Genomic DNA, 8827 nt, shown 5'->3' on the forward strand with positions numbered 1-8827 from the left:
CCGCCCTCCGACTCCCTCCTTCCGATTTTCTCGCTCAAGCCCGCTCTTCCCAGTCTGAGCTCTCACGCTTTGTCTCCAGGCCCGGGCAGATGAACCCCACCCCCTCCTCCCGGGAGTTGGGAGGGTCTGTGTGCCTCCGGGGACGGGGCCTGCGGCCCTTCCCGCCGGAGCTTCGTCCCGGGGCCGCTGGCTCGCCAAGGTCACGGGTGGTGGCGCAGCGTCAGGAAACCTCGCCGCCCGCTGCCAGCCCTCCCGGCGTCGCTCTTCGGAACAAACTGTTTTGGCAGACCTGTAAAAGTCCCTGGAAAATTGAGTATTGCAGCAAAGCGTCGTGAGCCGGGGAAGCACCAAATGTTCTAGTGAAGAATTGTAGTGGGGCACGGCCGCTGGCTCGCCAAGGTCACGGGTGGTGGCGCAGCGTCAGGAAACCTCGCCGCCCGCTGCCAGCCCTCCCGGCGTCGCTCTTCGGAACAAACTGTTTTGGCAGACCTGTAAAAGTCCCTGGAAAATTGAGTATTGCAGCAAAGCGTCGTGAGCCGGGGAAGCACCAAATGTTCTAGTGAAGAATTGTAGTGGGGCACAGGGCAGACCTGAGGCCCAGGTCGGCCAAGAGGTGAGACAGGAGGAAGTGCTGGGGCGATTGAGAAAAAGCTGGGGAAGGATGAGTTCCTTCGCTCAAAACACACGCAAACCACAAACACTTCCCCTGCTGCTCGACGAGTGCGGGTTCATTTCAGCTCAGTTCCAACAAACTTACTAAGAAAAGGCTTGAGAAATGTTCTTGTGAACAGTGACCTAGCGAAAACACAGAAATAACTTAGGTCTGTCTGTTTGATGTCATTAGAAGGGACTGAGAGGTCTCTTCTGTATTTCCCAGAGTTACTAATCAGGAAAAAAAACAAAGTCACCGGAGGCGATTATTCAAAGATTGCTAGCCCTTGTCCCTGGGTATGATTTTGTTTGATCTGAGGGGAATCTGAGAAATCTGTAGTTTTAAGTTTGTGCTTCAGGTGATTCTTATTTACAATACTGTATGTTATGACTTAAATTATTGCTGCCCTTGTGCCTTCCCTCTGTTAGTCTTACCAAGTCAAGCCAGCTCTCAGCCGCAGTAAGCAGATTCTGGAACACTACTGAATCTTAAAATTAAAAAAAAAAAATTTTTTTTTTTTTTTTTTTTTTTTTTTTTTTTTTTTTTTTTTCTGTATCAGGCATGAAACTCAGGACCTTGTGCTTGGCAGGCAAGCATGGCACCACTTAGCAAAATCCCCAGCTATTTTATGGTTGTATTATAGACAGCTAAGATACAACTATAAGAGGTAGTCAGGGCTGAGCTCTCCAGAGTGAAAAGGTGAAAGCTACAACTGTGGTGAGGACAGAAGGACCAGGCCTACTGCTTCACCAAGGGATGCATGACAACACCTGGTGTAGGAAAGTGTAGACAGGCACCAGTCACCTCAGTGGGTGACTGAGACCACCCGAATCGAGCACCTGCTGAGTTCTTCGTTCTTTCCCTACTCTTGCTACATGACTTGCTTTGCCTTTGGATCTCTATTACCTAAGCTACTATACTTGTAACCTTACTGTTTAATCATAGCTGTGACCCACATGGGTTTTGCTCTGTCAGACTTCCCTGTAAAGTAGGTGTATGGGTTTGGGTCTAGATGTGTGCGTCCGCCCCCTCCATAGGTCATTTTTTCAGAGAGGGCTGAGTATAGAGTGTGTGATGCTGGGGTTAAGGGCGTGTGATTACTCAATCAGTTCTCTGATAGATTTGGCACCGCCCTAATTTCTGTAGTCTGGATGAGATAGAAGCTACAGAGAGAAGGTACTAAGGTCCCCTTGTTTTGTTACCTTCTGTCAGCGGCCATGAACTGGTGCACCTCTGGCATGTGCCACCCTGTCTTGGAGCCGGCAGTTAAGGACTGAAATCTACAAACTGTGAGCTACATAAACCTTATAAGAGGAAAGTAATACAATGGGGTCCAAGACAACCCATTTGGGTTCCTTACTGTCTGAGGAACAGTATCTTTCCTCCTCAATAAATATTTGCCTGCTTTTCTTTTAACTTCCATTTTTCCTAGAATTCATTCTTCAATTTTAAAGAACACAAGCTCTGGGTATCAAACATCTGGCAGGTTGGGAGATACGGTATTTTCATATTCATATATCATCTCTATCAGTTTCACTAAAAGCCTCTGAGTTGCCCAGACTGGTCTCATTGAGATCCTCCTGCCTCAGCCTCCCAAAAGCTAGGATCACAGGCTTACATCACCACAGCCCGCTAAACTCTAGTCCCTAGGCGAGCAATGGAGTGAGGATGCAAGGGCCATCAGTGCTGCTGGAGATTAGAACAGCAAACTGTGTGGGAAGTGGATGTGAACTGTTAGTTACAAAGTTCAGTGACACCTGCAGAACTTTTCTCAGAGTCCTGCTCTTGGAACCTATCGGACAGAGCTATCTTTAGTTCTTCTCCAGAGGCAGGTTTTTAAGGATGGTGTAGACCTGACCTCAGCCTGAGAAGCAGGAGACAGCAGTTGGTCTCCATCCAGCCTGCACCACTGTTAACTCTCGGGCCCATCCTGTTTGCAGGGTGTGTCTTTGCTTACTTTTAGTTGGCCTGACCTTGCTCTGCAGACCATGATTATTTTCTTTTAATACATGTAGAGTCTTGCTATCTTTGTAATCATTTTGACCAATTCTTTTGGACATAGAACCCAAAAACCACCTCTTGGAGACCCTAGCACCCTCAAAGCCAGTAACAGACACCCCTACCCCCAAGACTTTTTAGTTACAAGCAAAACTGTTCCTGAAGAAGAAATTGAAAACAAGGATAATGGGGTAATAAGGCAAGTTCTCTTTCTTATGGTACTGGGGCTTGAAACTTGGGCCTTTGCACTGAGCTACATTCCCAGCTTTCTTTAAAAAAATTTTAATGTTTTGTTTTTCCGGGACAGGGTCTCACGATGTAGTTCAGGCTGCCCTCAAACTTGTGATCTTCCTGCTTCAGCCTCCTGAGTGCTGGGATTACAGGTGTGTGTCGTCACATTCTACTACTCTGTTTATTTAATAATGTTTATTCCCTGATATATGTTACAGAGCACCTTTTGATAATTCATCCTGTCTACCAATCATTTATAAGTTTCTATTTGAGACTGTTTCAACCAAAAACGTCTCTAGCATTAAACCTAGACTAGTAAGATTCCCTTATAGCAGCTATTTCTTAGTGTTACTGGCCACTTGGGCCAGTCCATAATTTGTTTGTTCACCTCCAACTAGATCAAAGGTGGCCATTTATTCTGGTGAAATGAAAAAGGGATTTTTCCAAAGCTATCTCTGAGGAGATGAAGGAGCCCTATTAGCTCCCAGTCACCATCTTCCCCTGTAGAAGTGCATTAGTGTCTTTTACAGGGAGGAGCAGCGTGGAGAATACTTGGAGGTAACAGACCCAGGAGGCTTGGTTTATTGCTTACAGCAATCTTCCATTTACCCTACTTGGTAGAAACTGGGCCCACCCCTCCAGGGGTCACATCTGTATCTTTGCTCACTATCTGAGCAGTCTAGAGGAGGAGGAGGTAGTTATGCCCCAGGCATGAGAAAGTTTATTAAATCTACTTGTCTAAAGGAAAAAAAATTCTATCTTTAAAGTTCCTTTTTGCTATATTGGTTACACTAGTGGTTTTCAAACTGTGGTCCTTGGGTAATTGAGAGGTTAAAATGGATCTTCAACAATTAAGACCTTTTTTTTTAAAGAGCTAAACTGCTGCTACAGCCTCTTCACGCCTAGAGCATAAACTGCCACCCCCTTTCCCCCAGCCCTGAAGCCAAGGAGGATTCAGCACTTCCAGCCCTTTGGGCCAAAGCTTGCCTAAAATCTACATATGGATATTTCCTGGCTTTTGTCCTACCCTTCTAGGGAGCACTTACGTGATTTCTTAGGGGGCGGGCTAGCTACCTTCCCATTTTGGAAAAATTGTAGATAATTCTTCTTTGCATTTTTATGGACTTTTCTTGTACTCTGGGTAGTGGGCGGGTAAATGCACAAATTCAGAGAGCTGGAGCTAAAATCCAAGGCCTTTCACTGAGCCCTGCTGGCGATAATTACACTAGTGCTATGAGGCTGATTTTATTTGTCAGATACAGAAATTCTCAGGAGCCCATACTAAACCTGCAGATCAAATTCTGGGAGTTAGCAAGGCATGTGTGTTATTTTCAGCAAGTCTTCCATGCAATTCTGATATATGCTCTTAAGTTTGAAAACTATAGACTATTCCTGCCATGGCATCAAATGACCCCTTTTTTCTTTTTGATTATTCATACTATGTGAAGGGAAAGAGTTTAACATTTTTTTTTTTATTTAAAATTTTCTAGGCTGGGCACGGTGGCACATGCCTATGATTCCAGGATTTAAGCGGCTGAAGCAGGATGATTACTGTGAGTTCAATGCCAGCCTGAACTACCTAGCAAAGCCCTATAAAAAAAAAAAGTTTTCTACTACCAGTGTAACAGGTTGAGGGATTTGCTGCCAAGGAAATTTTTATTTTGGTTTATTTTCATTTTTCTCGTGTTCTGAATTTTCAGTTAGACTCTTAATAAACTACATTATAAAACAAAATATTTAATAGAATGTTCTTAATAGAAAAACAAAAGGATTTTAGCATGTAGCCATTAGAGAAAGTCAGCTTGACCAGACATCAACCTCTGTAAAAAAGTAACAGGGAAAGTTGGTGTGCTTGAAATGTGGTATTACCAATTAATTGTTCAAAAATACCTTTAATGGAATTTCATTACATAGCCGATACCAAGTGACTAATATGATTACAGAAAAGTAAATGTAATTAAATGTCTTAGATAGAAACTGAAATTCCTGAAAAGTACCAATATAAATTATCTGTCCACTGTGAAATATAAAAGACCTAGAGTTATTTTATCTTGACATAAAATAAAAGTTCCCTTTAAGGAGGCAAGTTGTTCCTACAACATTATTGTAATACCCAGTCTCAGATAGGAGTTCATTTTCTCCCAGTACTTTAGAGAACTTGGTGAGGAACAAAGCCTTTGCTGGGAGTTTAAAAACTTTTGTGTCATTTGATTTATATAGCGAGTGCCCTTCTTCTCTTCCCTTCCCACTCTTCCCACCTTCTAAAAATCAAAGTGAGTCATTTAAAAATTATTTTCAAAATGTCAGCCAAAAGGATTACAGTATTATATTTAGAGCAAATTAATTAAAAGTATAACATGGTTAGAATTTTTCCTCTTTAATAATTAATAAATAATAAAGTATCAGTAAATTCAATAATGGATTATATGTAGACCCAGCTTGACTAGTGGTTGACTGATTTTGTTCCCCAAGAAATTAATAAAGCAAGTAGTGCTCGTTATTATATAGACATTTTGATTTTTCTTTTTTTTCGAGACAAGGTCTAGCTATGGAGTTCAGGCTGGTCTCAAACTCAAGGTGATCCTCCTCCCTTAGCCTCTTGAACAATGGGATTTCAGGTGTGAGCCACCACACCTGGCTCATTTTGATAATTTAAACAACACATTTATTTTCTTCTTCCGTTTTTTGTTTTTTTGAGACAGGGTCTCACTGTGTAGTTCATACTGGCCTTGAACTCACTGTATATTCCAGGCTGGCCTCGAACTCCTGGTGATCCTCTTGCCTTAGCCTCTTGAGTGCTGGGGTTGCAGACCTGTGCAACCATGCCCATTGGCAGCATACTTATTTTCACTAAAAACAACTTGATGAAAGAATATTCAAAAGATGGATTGTTTTGTTTTGAAACAGGGTCTTGTTATGCAGTCCAGGCTTGCCTTAATTTACTATGTAGCCCAAGCTGGTCTAGAACTTGAAGTGATCCTCCTGTCTCAGCCTCCTGAGCGCTGGGATTATGAGCATGCACCACCATGCACAGCTGTTTCTTATTTTAGTGTTCACCTAGCTCTCTTAATGTATTTCAAAATTAGATTTTTAATCACAATGTTTAAAATTCTTTATCTCTCTGTCTGTTTTTTTGTTTTTTTTTACTCAGGCCCGGGTTTGTGCTTGCGAGGCAGGCAGCAGAACCACTGGGCTAAATCCCTGGCCCTAAAATTCTTATCCTGTTTATTACTCATTGCTCTCAGCACTAAGGCTTACCCTTAATAGAAACTTCCCAATAGACAACTCCTTTGAAGTCTCTTTTGCTGGTTTTTACTTCTCTATTCAACTTCTAAACGTTGGTATTTAGTATTGTACGAGGTCTGCAGTGCTATTTATCACACACACTCTTAAAGAGGTTATATCCACTTCTCTTTTGGGAGCTATTCCACATAATTTAGGGGAAATATCATTTCATAATTAAAGTATTACTATAGCTGTCTAAGGCGCAATGTAGCCTTGCCCAGGCTGTGGCATGCAGAAACGTAACTCCATTTTGCCTCCTGTCACAGCCATGGCTTCCATGGTCCTGTGATACTATGATACTCAAAGGCAAGATTTCATCAGCTGAAAGACATTCTGGTTCTTTGAGAACTGAGTAATGATAACAAAAGAGAAAAGTTTCACCTGGAGAGGGACAGATTCCTTATCAGCTCAGCTCATCCCACCAATTATTGTAAGAATGCTGTCCTTATTCCTTCATCAACATGAAATCCCCATTGGCCTAAGATCTTCACCAGCATAAGATCTGCGTGGACAGAGGATTACCACTGCTCCCTAAGTCACCTAATGCACCCTCCAGTTGTTGTTTGTACCCAATAAATAGTGGCTAGCTCAGAAAGTCTTGGTCTTTGCCCATTCTGTGGCACTGACCTCCTAGTCCCCCTTATACTTTGAAACTACTCAAGTCTCTGTTGTCTTTTTTTTCTTTGGTCCTTTCTAGGCAGTTGAGGATTAATCACCCTCTGATACTTCTGTATATTTAAACACTCTCTGTACTTACTGTTTGGTTTACAAATACATGATTCATGATCATTTTTCATTTACAAAGACATATCCATTTTAACATTTTACTTATAAACATGTCTCAGTTTAACTCAGAAAAATGTTAATTTTTTTTTTTTTTTTGCAAACTGAAGATACACTGTTTCACTGGAAAAAAATGCATAGTTAAGTCATTGCTATTTTTGAGTAGTGAATAAGTAGGAAAATTTAAAGATAAAGATCATTTTATATTTATTCTTTGTGGAACAGTGGAGGCCAAGGTAGAAGTCACAGTCTTAGAATTCCAGAGCAAGGGCTTTAGTTATTAGTATTTGTTAGAGTTAAATTCTTTTTGTATGGTGATATACGGATTCATGATTAGCTCTAAATGCGAAACACAAATATGTAAAGAAATATCTTCCTTTTTAACTCCAAAATTAAAAGTGATAAGTCAAAGTAAGACCAAGAAATGACATTAGCCTCACTGAATGGCAAATAAGCATTTGAAAAGATGCTACATATTATATATGTGATCCTTAGTTATGATGCGTCAACTTGACTTGATTAAGAACTTCTTCCCAGATTCATAAATTCTGGGTGTATCTGTGAATAACTGACTTGTAGGCCTGCTAACTGAGGGGGGAAGACCCGCCCCAGATGTAGACGGTACCAACCGTTACCTTATGTCCTGGACAGAATAAAAACAGAAAGAAGAAGAGCTCTGGTCTTCCTGATTACCTTTGGACGTTGGTCTCCAGTTCCTTCAGCCTTTCAGCGTAGGATCTACAGCTTTCCAATACAGGCCTTTTCTGCCTTCCAACACAGACTCGCTCTGGTGACTCCATAGTGAGTGTCCAGGCTTTCAACTTTGACTGCCACTTGATCCTTCAGCTCTCCAGCCCTTAAATGGCTATTTTAGATTCTTCTGCTTCTGATCCCCAGAGAGCCTCTTCCACTTCTGATCCTGTAAGCCTGCCTAATAGGTCTCTCATGTAGTTATACATATATTTATATTGATTCTGTTCCTCTAAAGAACCTAAACTAATACAGTATTTCATCAGAAAAACGCAAAGTAAAACAATGAAATATCACTGCATACCTTTTTATTTTTAGAGGAAAGGTTTATTTGGCTCACAGTTTCTAGAGGTTTCAGTTCATATTTGTCTGGCTGCAAGGCAGGGTGGCGTGGCAGAGACACATTGATGAAGAGAAATAGCCCACAGCAAGCAAGCAGGCGAGAGCAAGTAAGGGACCTTCGCAGATTTTTTTTTCTGCCTATTTTATATTCTATCTAGGCTGTTCTGCATACCTGTTACAATAGCCAAAATCTAGAACACTGACAATACCAAATACTAGCAAGAATACTAAACAGTAGGAATTCTCATTTACTGCTGGTGAGAATGCACAGTAGTATAGCCACTTTGGCAGGAAGTTTAGTGGTTTTTACAAAATTAAACATACCAAGCTGGTCGTGGTGGCATGCCTGTAATTCTAGCACTCTGGAGGCCAAGAAAGGAGGATCACTGAGTTTGAGACCAGCAGCCTGGCTACCTGGTGAGCTCAAGGCCAGACTAAACTAAATAGCAAGACCTGTCTCAAAAAACAAAACAGTCCCCACCCCCACAAATCTAAATATACCATAGATACTCTCAGTCATACTCCTTGGTTTGAAGATATGTCAACATAAAAATACACACCCAATGTTTATAGCACCTTTATTTATAACTTCTTGGAAGCCACCAAGATATTTTTCTAAATTGCCAAAATATATTCTTAAATAAGTAAATAGAGGGCTGGGAATTTAGCTCAGTAGTTCCACTGCCTGACTCACAAGCACAAGGAGCTGAGTTCAATCCCTGGTACCAAAAAAAAAAAAAAAAAAAAAAAAAAAAAAAAAAAAAAGAGGGGGGGGGGTGTGTGTGT

Source organism: Fukomys damarensis, unplaced genomic scaffold, assembly GCF_012274545.1.
Source record: "Fukomys damarensis isolate Sample0158 unplaced genomic scaffold, DMR_v1.0_HiC HiC_scaffold_31, whole genome shotgun sequence".
NCBI lineage: Eukaryota > Metazoa > Chordata > Mammalia > Rodentia > Bathyergidae > Fukomys > Fukomys damarensis.